The sequence below is a fragment of the Phyllostomus hastatus genome, unplaced genomic scaffold (genome assembly GCF_019186645.2).
Source record: "Phyllostomus hastatus isolate PE091 unplaced genomic scaffold, TTU_PhHast_1.1 phas_contig_16, whole genome shotgun sequence".
Lineage (NCBI taxonomy): Eukaryota > Metazoa > Chordata > Mammalia > Chiroptera > Phyllostomidae > Phyllostomus > Phyllostomus hastatus.
Window position 1 is genome coordinate 14,763,942 of NW_025333643.1, and position 13,433 is coordinate 14,777,374.

General features: G+C 37.1%; 1 protein-coding gene across 33 annotated transcripts in view; it reads left to right on the forward strand.

The window, feature by feature from the left end:
• LOC123814288 (sarcolemma associated protein) overlaps positions 1–13,433 on the forward strand; it is a 154,344-nt gene that overhangs the window by 97,065 nt on the left and 43,846 nt on the right. The window lies entirely within an intron of this gene.

Sequence of the window (13,433 nt, forward strand, 5' to 3'; positions counted from 1 at the left end):
CCTCTCCTTGGGAAGCTGTACAAGGTTATCTTTAATAATATGTTTTTTAAATAATGTCTTTCCTGGCCAGGTGGCTCAGTTGGTTGGAGTATCATCCTATACGCCAAAAGGTTGCAGGTTTGATCCCTGGTCAGGGCACATACCTAGGTTTCGAATTCTTCCATATGTGCCCAGTTGTGCCTGGTTGGGGCACATATGGGAAGCAACCAATGGATGTTTCTCTCTGTCTCTCTGTCTCTTCCTCCTTCCTCTCTTTCCCTCCTCTCTCCCTCCTTTGTATAAAATCAATGAACATATCCTCAGGTGAGGACTTAAAAAAATAATAGTATTTTATGAATAGATTCATTGACTTTTGAGGTGATTTAGACCTCTTCTGAATTCTGAACAGAGTATTGTGAATTCCCTCTGTCTTGAAAATTATGTGACTGTTTAAATTTGTAATAGTTACAAAGTTGAGATATTCTCTTAATCTTGTTAGTGACAATTAAAGGTTACTACTTGTAGTAAAGTTCATTGATGATATCTGATTTTTCCTATTAGACACATAGTCAGGCATTTTTCTTTTCTTTGCTCTCTTTTTTAGAAAAAAGTAGTTTTCAAACTTTTTATGCTCATGAATTCATTTTGTGGATGTTCTCACATGTGTGGTGTGCTTCCCCACCCACCCCATCTCAGAGCACTTGGGGGTTATGAGGATTACACCTGGTAATTATAGCAGACACAAACTTAACAGATGAAATGTCATACTCCTTAGAAATGTTTTAAGGGATTTATTTCTTTAATAGTTTTAGAAGAGCTTCTGTTTTTGTCCATTTTCAAGACTATAATATTGAGGCAGATTATTTAATAAATAGGACATATTTCTTTGTCCTTTAAATTTGTTTTGAAAAAATGTTTCTCATAAAGCAAAAATAAGTGCATCTTTTTATCTTTTTACTACTAAATCACGCTTTGCAGGAAATTGGCACAGGAATTTGGGGCAAAATAATTGTTGCCCATTGAAACCAACAAAAACAATATATATAATATAAAAGCAGTATATGTAATATAAAATATAAATCTTTAGGAGAAGAATTTTATACTTAGTTTTATTAGTTTTATTATGTGTCAACATTTTTAAATATTTTTATTTTGAACTTTTGGGATTTATATTTTGAGCCCAACAAAATAAGAACAGAGAACTATCAAAAGAATGTTTTACTAAGTTGCAATTTGCAAAAATCATTTAAAACATAATAAAATTGTAAAATACTTAGCTGTAGTTAATGAAGAACGAAGTTTGTTTTAAAGAAAAAGATGTTTGGAGACTTTTACTGACTGCATCATCGTTTCAGGTAGAAAATGGACCAAACATTCAGAGGTAGAACAGAAGTCACATAAATTATAGCAATCCCCTCAATATTGGGATAGTAGCCAATACAATGTTTACAGGGACTATGTAATGGCATGGGAAAATGCTGAATGTGATCATTGGAGGCAGGGTGGGGGATAAGACCATACAATCCTGTACTTGTGGACAAAGTATAAACCAAAGAACAGGAAAAAAAAAAAGTATTTCTAGACATTTGAATCCATTCGATTCCTAACTGCAAATAATGAAAGTTGGACTGTAAGCTCAGGTAGCCAGGGATATTGCTCATTATGTAAGTCTGTTTGGTTCCTGAGTTTCAGAAGCAAAAGATTGGTTAATAATGATATCCATTTACATTAAAGTTTTCCAAATCTGTTTGGCTTTTTAAATTTGGATAGCCAGAGTTGGCATAGTAACAGTTAACCTCTAGTTTGATTTTTTGTCACAAAGGAGATTGTAATATTTTTGTGATAAGCTGCCATAGTAGAAATTGGGTTTAATAAGTATAATGTCAAGCGAGGCAATTTCAGCAAAAATCTTCCTCAAGTGACCTTCTGAAACAATTTTGGATTATTTTTTGACAAGTCCATACAAACTTTTTTACTATTATTTTTATTGATAAACATCTTAAATTGATTTATAATCTTGAACATGAAGTATACTCTGAGCAGTGATGCTTCATATTCTTGTTTCCAGTTTTTTATAAAGCAAAGGTTAAATATCTAGGTTTCATTATTTACTGTGCTTGTATAGTATATATTTACCTTATGTTTTAAAAATTAGAAAGTAAATAGTTAACTTCTGCAGTATTCTGCATGTATGTTTTTAATTTATTGAGAGTTTTAACTGAATTTATTTCAGTTTATGTGTATGAATCCATAAGAGATTATTTGGTTGTTGGTTCTCTTAATTATTTAGTGATTTTGAGAAATTAAATGAGTCAGAATACATTTTATTTTGCTTTCTTTTTATGATAAAACACAGTGTTTCTTGTCATTCTTTTTTGGAAAAGATTTTAATCCCATCAAAGAGATTGGATTTGAACAGATTTAAATATAATCTTTGTATAATTCCAGAACCTTAAATTTTCTATATGAAAATATACCATATAAAAATCTACAATTAACCAGTAACTTTAACAAAACTTGCTAAATAGCCCTAGGAATATGTCCTTCTTCAGAGTTTCAGGCATGAAGATTAGTTTAAGAAGAAATCTATATTCCATGTTTCCTGCAAATTTTAATTACTCGAGGTTTACTGTGAAACTTAATGTTGTTGATTGTGTTCTGCTAAAGATACTCTCTCAGTTAAATTGTGAATCTCTAATTTCATATATATATATCTTGAACTCTATCATTTGATTGATTTGTATGCTGAGTGAAAAGAAAAAGGGTAGCTCTGGCTGGTGTGACCCAGTGGATTGAGCACTGGCCTGCAAACCAAAAGACTGCCGGTTTGATTCCCTGTCAGGACATGTGCCTCTGTAGCAGTCCAGGTCCCCAGTTGGGGGCACACAAGAGGCAACCAATTGATGTATCTCTCTTATATTGCTGTTTCTCTCCCTCACTCTTCCCTCCCTTCCCCCCTTTCTAAAAGTAAATAAATAAAATCTTTAAAAGAAAAAGAAAAGATCAGGGTAAAAAAATCTAAGGGCATGGAGACCTACCATCATTCATGGGTGTAGAGTGAAAGACAGCAATCTTCTCTGGACTGTTGCTTGCCACTTTGACTTCTCTTCTACTGTCTGTGTAGGAGAGGGTGCAGGCATCATTGCCGGATACTGTAGAAACTTTCTTCTGAGATCTGCTTTGTAGAGGTACATCATGCCCTCTCCCAAGGGCATCTCCCTCTTGACAGTGGAGTTAAAAAGTGCCCTGAAATAATTATGTCTTTGAATTCTTTTTTGAAAATATATTCTATTGATTGTGTTATTACAGTTGTCTCATTTTTCTCCCCTCCACACTGGCCCCCCCGCACACATACACACCAGTTTTCCCCAACCTTAGTTCATGTCCATGATTGTACATATAAGTTCTTTGGCTTCCCCATTTTCCATGCTATTCTTAACCTCCCCCTGTCTATTTTGTACCTAACATTTATGCTTCTTTTTCCCTGCACCTTTTCTCCGTTTCTCCCCGCTCCTCACTGATAACCGTCCATGTGATCTCCATTTCTGTGATTCTGTCCCTGTTCTAGTTGTTTGCTTAGTTTCTTTTTGTTTTCATTTTTAGGTTAAGTTGTTGATAGTTGTGAGTTTGTCATCATTTTACTATTCATATTTTTTATCTTCTTTTTCTTAGATAAGTTCCTTTAACATTTCATATCATAAGGGCTTGGTGATGATGAACTCCTTTAACTTGACCTTATTTGAGAAGCACTTTATCTGCCCTTCCATTCTAAATGATAGCTTTGCTGGATAGAGCAATCTTGGATGTAGGACCTTGCTTTTTCATGGCTTGGAATACTTCTTTCCAGCCCCTTCTTGCCTGCAAGGTTTATTTTGAGAAATCAGCTGATAGTCTTATGGGAACTCCTTTGTAGGTAACTGTCTCCTTTTCTCCTGCTGCTTTTCAGATTTTTCCTTATCTTTAATCTTGGGTAATGTAATGAAGATGTGCCATGGTGCTTCCTTGGGCCCAACTTTTTGGGGACTCTCTGAACTTCCTGGACTTCCTGAAAGTCTATTTCCTTTGCCAGATTAGGGAAGTTCTCCTTCATTATGTTTTCAAATAAGTTTTCTTGCACTTCCTCTTCTCTTTCTGGCACCCCTATGATTTGGATGTTGGAACGTTTAAAGTTGTCCCGAAGGTTCCTAAGCCTTTCCTCATTTTTTTGAGTTCTTGTTTCTTCATTTTCTTCTAGTTGAATGTTTATTTCTTCCTTCTTGTTCAAATTGTTTATTTGAGTTCTGGTTTCCTTCCCTTCACTGTTGGTTCCCTTTACATTTTCCTATATTTCACTTCTCATAGTTTTTACTTCTTCCTGTGTTTTATGACCATACTCAACCATTTCTGTGAGCATCCTGATTACCAGTGTTTTGAACTGTGTATCTGCTAGGCTGGCTGTCTCTTCATGGCTTAGTTCTATTTTTGGAGCTTTGATCTGTTCTTCATTTGGGCCATATTTTCTTGTCTTGATGTGCCTGTTACTTAGTAAGGGATGGAGCCTTAGGTACTTACCAGGGTGGGACAACCCACATCACTGTGTTGTAGTGCTGCATGTGAGGGAGGCATCCAAGAAGGAACAGTGCAGCTTACTCGGCTCTCTGCCAGCTTTCAGTCACTTCCTCCACTACCCACAAGCAAATTGGGCTCTTCTGGTGTTGATTCCTGGGTGGGTGGGTTTGTGTACATTCTAGGACCCTTGGGTCACCACAATGAACTCTTCGGTGAGACTGGGAGTTTCTCTTGCCACCTCAACCCCTACAGCTTTTAAAAGTCAGGTTTTGAGGCTTTATTTTCCTGCACTGGAACCCTGGGTTGTGCAGTCTGTCTCAATCCCCAGTTGTTCCATTGGGTATATCTGCATGCAAATGTGGGACTGCCCTTTCCACCACCTTACCCACCCTGGCCCTCCAGCCAGTGCTTTGCTGAGAGTCCTTTCCACCCTGGCTGCCCATCTCCGCCCCTCCTACCAGTCTGGAGGAATGTTTCTTCTTTAATTGCTTGGTTGTAGGACTTCCATACAGTTCAATTTCTGGTAATTTTTTGTTTTTAAAGTTGTCCTTCTTTTGGTTGTGCAAGGAGGCAAAGTGTACCTACCTACACCTCCATCTTAGCTAGAAGTTGTCTTTGAATTCTGAATCTGTGCTTATTAGCAGACTTAACATTTTCTTTATTATTATTATCATTTCTAGTTCTCTTAATATTTCATGTCCTAATAGTTTTTTCCTGATTTAAAAAAGAATTCTCTCCGTGCTTCCACCCCATTTTGAAATCACAGCCACTATCTGTGTATGCTTCTTTCATTCCCTCCTCCCTTCCATTAGGGCTTTGCTCTCACATAGAAATTGCCTTATTTGGAGTAATGAATGCATTGAACCAGTTTTACTCTTGTAATTGTTTACTTTTCATCACTCTATGAGATCATACTCTTTGAACTATCTTTGGATTATTCTGACTACATATTCTACTTGAATCAGATTTTAAATTTATTTTTTAAACTTTTATTTCCCTAAACCAAAACAGTTTATTTATGACAAAGAATAGGGAACACTTGGTGTGGTTCCCTCCCTGCTCATAGTAGTTTATATCCTCATTATAAGAAAACTCCTGAGTTTAAACTAGATGTTACTTATTTTCTGTTTCTTTGTTCTTAGAGTAGTTGTCCAATCTAGGATATATTGGAAGGACATTGTTTTTTATTTGTACCAATCATTTCCCCAATCAGCTAGCTTTCCAACATTTCTACCAGGTTTTCTACCAATATAACTACACAGAAGATAGTCTTAAAATTCATGACAACTGTGTTTTGGTATATAGATCGTAAAGAAAAGGTGTGTTTCTGTATTCTTAAAATTGCTCCATTTCATTTAGTTTTCAATCAATCCTTGAACTCCATTTTTTTTTCTCATTTATTCTTTCTTATTCTTAGGTTTTAGGACAAATAGCTTCTGGAATTGTTTTTGTAAAAATGGAGGCTATCACCCTGGCCAGTTGGTTGGAGTGTCATCCTGTAACCAGAAGTTACAGGTTCAATTCCTGATCAGGGCACTTATCTAGGTTCAATCCCCAGTGCGAGCACGTATAGGAGACAACCAACTGATGTTTCTCTCTCACATCTGTTTCTCTATCTCCCTTCTTCTCCCTCTAAAAGCAATGAAAAAAATGTCCTCAGGTTAGGATAAAAATAAATAAATGAATAAAACATAACTTTTAAAAAATACAGGCTGTCTTCTGTAGCAAGAATTGCTCTAATTTTATTTTGCTGCAGAAACAAATAACCTTGTAAAAATTGTTATTATTAAAATTAGCAAACTTACAGGAACTCCCCTATGAGGCTCTAAAGCTCTGTTTCTACTTTGTGAACTGCCGCTCTCTGAAGGGAAATAAATTGTTGGTTTGAAGTTGATGCTGGTTGTTTATATTTACTTTGATTGTACCTTGATTTTAATTCTAATGTTAGTTTCTTTGCTGTATTTCTCTTTGATAACCTTTTAGGTGACTTCAGCTCATTTTCATTTATGATGTTTAGAATAGGATCATCGGGATCTTGGTGTGAATTCTGACTTGCTCCCTCACTGGTAGTATGACTCTGGACAGTATAACCTCTTTAAATCTCAATTTCCTCATTTATAAAATAGCATGGGAGTACCTACTTCATAAGATTAGTATGATAATTAAATGAGATAATATGTACTAAACACTCTAAAGTAATTCCTGGCACACATGTTAACTGGTAGGTAGAAAAGTTACTCATGGGGATGGGGAGCAGTGGAAAGTATTTTAGTGGGAACTTTCTTGAAGTAACTTGTTTTCCTCATTTTTATTCTCAGTCACATGATAGTAAATGCTGATTAATCTAACTGTATTGCTCCTGTTAAAGTAATATGTTTCTGACAATCTGAATATTAACTTTTTAACCAGTCTACACGCCATTAAAAGTTTGATCTGAAGCACATTATTTTGATGCTCTGCTCATAACATTATTTTTGAATAAAACCTAACTTTCAGATTTAGAAATATTTTCCAGGTTGGCAGTTATAACAGCAGATTATGTAGTTCTTTTACATTCATATATTCTGCTCTCTGTCAGTTTATAATCCCCTAGGCAGCTGACATCAGTATCTGAGAGTCAGTTCTATTTATTTTCTCTTTCTAGTTGTAGCTGTAATGTGAAGAACATGGGTCTTTGACTGTAAGAATTTAATCCAATCTAGGCTCACCAATGCTCCATTAGAGCTTTTGAATACATTGTTTATGCTGTGTATAATTTTTATTTTGTGTGCATAGTAGTGTAGTTAGTGCATAATTTATTTTTATCAACCTGGAAATAAATTTGGCTCTGTTCTATTCAGACTTTGATAAGAATTAATAGATTTTACAACTCCGTCATGTTTTCTGACTAAACTAAGTGCTTGAGTGATGGTTCTCAAATGTTGTCAGATTTACTGTACTCATTAGTTCTGCTCCCCAGTTGGCTCCCTGCAGAAATGCCTACACATATGTGTCAGGTACAGATTTAAGAATTTTCACAGCCTCATTTTTCACAGTAGTTCACAACAATCCGAAACACCTTCAGTAGTCAAATGGATAAATATACTGAGGTATATTGGATGCAAGAAGCCTGATACAACAGAATGTATACTGTAATATTCCACCTACATAAAGTTTAAAACCACTAAAATTAGATTGTATTACTTAGTCATGCATATTTAGTTAGTGTGACCATAAAGAAAGGCAAGAAGTAAAATGCCATAAAATTTAGGATTGGAAAGGAGGATGTGGAAGGCTTTGTGGGGGTGGGGTGGGATAGGTTCTGTTTCTTGATTTGGGATGTAATCATACAGACATTTGCTTTAAAAAAGGTTTATTAACCTATACTTTTGTGTATTATATCTCTTTTGTGTGTTCTTTACAGTGTGTTTTTAAAATAGGAGAAAATGAATAATTCTCTTTTAGAGTATCCCTCAAGATTACAGTTTTCAAAAAGAAAGAAAAATCTCATTTTATCTCCACTTGTGCCAGGGTAATTAGCTCTTTCAGGACCTCCAGTTATTAGGTCTAAAACATTTATTACTCCTAAAGAACTAAGGTTTCCACCCCAAGCTTGTGAACTAGTGATTAGAAACTTTTTAAAAACAGTATTTTTTCCTCTTTAATCATAGGCCTATAATATCACCAGATTTGATAATAAATATAATCTTAAAAAATTTAAATAGTGCCCTTACCAGTGTGGCTCAATACATTGGGCATCATCTCACAAAACAAAGGGTTGCTGGTTCAATTCCTGGCCAGAGCACATGCCTGAGTTGTGGGTTTGGTCCCCAGCTGGGGCATGTATGAGAGGCAACTGATCAATATTTCTGTCTCACATCAATGTTTCTCTCCCTTTCTTTCTCCCTCCCATCCCCTCTCTCTAAAAATAAGTAAATAAAAGATTTAGAAAATAAGAATAATTTCAATAGTGATAGAAGCTGCAGGTAATTATTATTGAATACTTATATGCTAGTACTATTCAAAACTTTTTATATGTATTTGATCCTTAGTTTTAGAATGAGGAAAACATTCAAATAATTTTTCAACTTCGGTCGCTTTAAAAATAGATACTTCATTCATTCACCAAATATTTAGTAAGTACTATGTGTATACCAGGCATTATTTTAGGTGTTGTAGGTATAGAAATGAACAAGAAAAAGAAAACTTTGCTTCTGTGGAGTTGACATTTCCTTGAAGAGACAAAAACTAATAAAATATGTTAGGTGATGATGAGTTCACTGAAGAAAAATAAAAGAATATAATGCAGTTGGAAGCAACAAACTATGTGGGATTTGAACAGAGAAAGTACAAAATTGAGTGAGTTGTATGTGTATCTGGGAAAAGAGTCTGTGAGATAGAAACTGTTACCTAGTAGAATGGGATTCAGCCACCTGCCACCAAACACAGGCATAAACCAAAGATTGGTGGGGAAGGGAAAAGGTCTTCTTTTTATTTATTTATTTTTTTATTATTTTGTTGTTCGAGTACAGTTGTCTGCGTTTACCCCCACCACCACCACGAAAAAGGTCTTTATTAAAATGTCACCCAAGTTGGTGGAGTAGGGGACACCCTGACTCCAGGCCAGTCTCTCCCACAAAGCATAGAACTCAGAACCTCCCAGAACCAGAGACAGTGTCCAGAAACCCCACTCCATCCTTATCTGTCCTTCTGGAGGCCAAGGCTGTTACTTGGGTGGCTTTCTGGCTTCAGATTCCCTTCCTGGAGTACATGCTTGTGGGGCCAGTATCATCATTGCCATGCCACAGCTTCCCATTTTGGGCCCTGGGGCCACTGCATACCACACTGCCATTTGTGCAGGGGCTAGTCTGCGGGGCCAGGGCCCAAGGCTGCTCACACCCCTGGGGCCAGCAAGTACTCTGGCCTGTGTGTCCATGTGCTGATCTCAGAGGCAGAGAAGGGCATAGTCTGGGACTATCCAGCACAGAGCCATGGTATTTCACGGGCCACCACCAAGGCACATGTACCTGGGTCGTGGCCTAATGTGCAGGACTCAACTTTGGTGTGAATCAGCCCCCTGACTGGGTGAGTAAGGGGAAGCTGAAGAAGCTGAGTCTCCACCCTTTCTCCATTTAAAAATTTGGGTACCACAGTTCCATGTGGCTGCAGAAGCATCCAACTTCCCATCCAATTCAGGCGAGGCTGGTGGGTCTACACCTCCCCCTAACCTCTGAAGAGTGCTTTCTGTTTCTTTCATCACACTCATCAGCCTGCACAGTGTCTCAGCACAGGCCATGTGTCGGGCACTAGCTCAGTTACCAGGGCAATGCAATGCTAACATGCTAGTTCTGTTTACCCTTTATCTAGGGGGGTATGGAAATCTATTATGTGCCCTCTCTGGGGAGCACAGGCTCTCATAGGCTGTCTCAAAGTTCCCTCCACACTCACCAGCAATCTCTCCAGATCCTTCTGAATCAAAACCATGTGAAAACCCAAGGTGGATCTGAAATTTGAGTTTTATAACAATAAAAATGCTTTAAAAAAATAAAGGGCCAGATAATAAATGTTTTAGGTTTTGCAGGCTTATAAAGTCTCTGTTGGGACTGCTAAACTCTGCCATTGTGGTGGAAGGCAACCATGGTCAATCTGTAAATGAATGGACCTGCCTGTGTTCCTATAAAACTATCTACCAAACAGGCAGCAGACTGGATTTGGCTCTGAGGGGCTGTAGTTGACTGACCTCTGAGCTAGATTACCAGGGCTTTATAGGTCATGGTAGGGACTTCAGACTTTATTTTAAAGGTGAGAAGGTTTAAAGCAACAAATGACTCCAGATGTGATATGTGTTTATAATTTTTCAAACAAGATGGTACTTAGATCTTCAACACACTAGAAGAAAATTTAGAATGGCTTTTAAAGTTCATGTTTATATTATTTTACTACTTGCTGTTTTCATGTAAGAAACATTTGTGGAACTCATATTTTGTGTTAGAATTTTATTAGTAATTAAATTATTAATACAATATCTCCCTGCTTTCTCTAGACTCTAAATTTCTAGATTTATCACATTGCTCCTTATAATCTATGAGGAATACCTAGTACTGTACCTAGTGCATAGTAAATATTTGAAGAAGTCTTAAAAGTTCATAATATGTTTGAAAGGGTAGACATAAATAGTTGGTAATAGCATAATGGAGATATGAATGGAAAGTTATGGGAAAAGGAGAAGGGAGAGATACCAAATCCATCTAGAGGAGAAAGGAAAAGAAGGTAAACTCCATTTTAGACATGATAAAATTAAGTTATTGTGAGATTTCTGGGTGAAAATGGGAAGTAGTTAGACAATAGGGTTCTGAGACATAAGAGAGAGGGCTAGAATAGGCATCAACATATAGAAGATATAAGTGTAGCATGTAGTTAATGTCATTTTAAAATAACTGTTGTTGTTGACAGATTGTGAAGACAAACACACATTTAGATCACAGAAGAAAGGAAAATCAATGAAAGGCTGAGATAGAAGGAATGAGCAAGCACATAAAAGAAATAGGAACAGGTGTTATCCTAGAGGTCAAAGGAAAAGAGTTTTAAAAGGGAGGCAGTACATTTTTTATTAAATATAGACTCATTCATAGTAAAAGATTATTAAAGACATAAGATTGCACAGAAAAGTTCCTGCCAAGATGGTGGCATGGGTAGATATGCTTCACCTCCTCACACAACCAAAAGAAGGAAACAACCAATTTAAAACAATAAAAACCAGAACTGTCAGAAAATCAAACTATGTGGAAGTCCAACAACCAGGAAGTTAAAGAAGAAATATTCATCCAGACTGGTAGAATGGGCACAGACTGACAGATGGGGCAGAGATGATGAGTGGCAGGGTGGCAGCTGGCAGACCAGGGAGTCCCACATTTGCATACAGATAAACCAGGAGGAACAACTGGGGAGTGAGACCAACCATGCAACCCAGGGTTCAAACACAGGCAAAATAAGGCCTTAGAACCTGTGACTGTAAAAACCTGTGGGGGTCGTGGCAGCGGAAGAAACTGCCAGTCTCTTGAAAGCAGGGTGAGAGCCGAACAACTAGCATTGTTCTGTCTCTGGCCCCTGCCCCACATACAGTGCCACAACACAGGAATGTGAGCTGCCACCATGGCAAATACCTAAGGCTCCTCTCTTACAACATAACAGGTGTGCAAAAGCAAAGAAATATAGCCCAAATTAAAGAACAGATAAAAATTCCAGAAAAAGAACTAGACAATGAGGAGATAGCCAACTTATCAGATGCAGAGTTCAAAACACTGGTAATCAAGATGCTCACAGAAGTGGTTGAGTATGGGCACAAAATAAAGGAGGAAGTGAAGACTTTGCAAAGTGAAATAAAGAAAAATATACAGACAACCAACAGTGAAGAGAAGGAAACTAGGATTCAAAATCAATGATTTGGAATAAAAGGAAGAAATAAACATTCAACAAGAACAGAATGAAGAAATAAGAATTTTTTTAAAATGAGGAGAGGCTTAGGAACCTTCAGAGCAACTTTAAATGTTCCAACATCTGAATCATAGGGATGCCAGAAGGAGAACAATAGCAAGGCATTGAAAACTTATCTGAAAAAATAATGAAGGAAAACTTCCCCAGTGTGGCAAAGGAAATAGACTTCCAGGAAGTTCAGAGAGTCCCAAAGAAGTTGGACCTAAGGAAGCACACACCAAGACACATCATAATTACATTACCCAAGATGAAAGATAAGGAGAGAGTCTTAAAAGCAGCAAGAGAAAAGGAGACAGTTACCTACAAAAGAGTTCCCATAAAACTATCACCTGATTTCTTAAAAGAAAGGGTTGGAAAGAAATATTCCAAGTCATGAAAAGCAAGGACCTATATCCAAGATTACTTTATCCAGCAAAGCTATCATTTAGAATGGAAGGGCAGATAAAGTCCTTCCAAGTTAAAGGAGTTCATCATCACCAAGCCCTTATTATATGAAATGTTAAAGGGACTTATCTAAGAAATAGAAGAAGATCAAAACTATGAACAGTAAAATGACAACAAACTCACAACTATTAACAACTTAACCTAAAAAAAAAGCAAAAACACAAGTTAAGTAAACAACTAGAACAGGGACAGGATCGCAGAAATGGAGTTCACATGGATGGTTATCAGCAGGGTAGGGGGAATAGGGAAGGAAAAGGTATAGGAAATAAGAATAATTGGTAGGTATGAAATAGGAGGATGTTAAGAATAGTATAGGAAATGTAGTAACCAAAGAACTTATACATTCAACCCATGGACATGAACTGGGGCTCGGGGGTAGGGTGGGTGGATGCTGGAGGGAGTAGGGGTACCAGGCAGAGGGGGATAAAGGGGAGAAAAATGAATGGGACAACTGTAATAGCATAATCAATAAAATATACTTTAAAAAATATTGCAAAGAGGCCCTCACTGGTGTGGCTCAGTGGATTGAGCTCCAGACTGAGAACCAAAGCGTTGCTAGTTTGATTCCCAGTCAGGTTATATGCCTGGGTTGCAAGCCAGGTCCCCAGTAAGGGGTGTATGAGAGGCAACTAGTCATTGACGCACGCTCCCTCTCTTTCTCCCATCCTTCCCCTCTATCTAAAAATATGTAAATAAAATCTTTTAAACAACATATTGCAAAGAAAAAGAAAATGGAAAGTAGAGACTACAGTAAATAATAGATTTCAACAAAGTTTTGGAATATGTAAAGCAGGTAATTGAGTGGTAAGAGATTTGTGGGGTTTTTTTCTTTTTAAGGGCCTGTAAGTTGGGGGGAGGTTAATAAACCCCCAAAAAGAAACTTAAAACTGTGGCTCAGGCATCAGAGCCACTTCATACCTGTTCAATAGGGCAGAAGTGCAAGGTGATACATATTTCCATCCGTAGTCCATGCACACAGACAAGTGGCT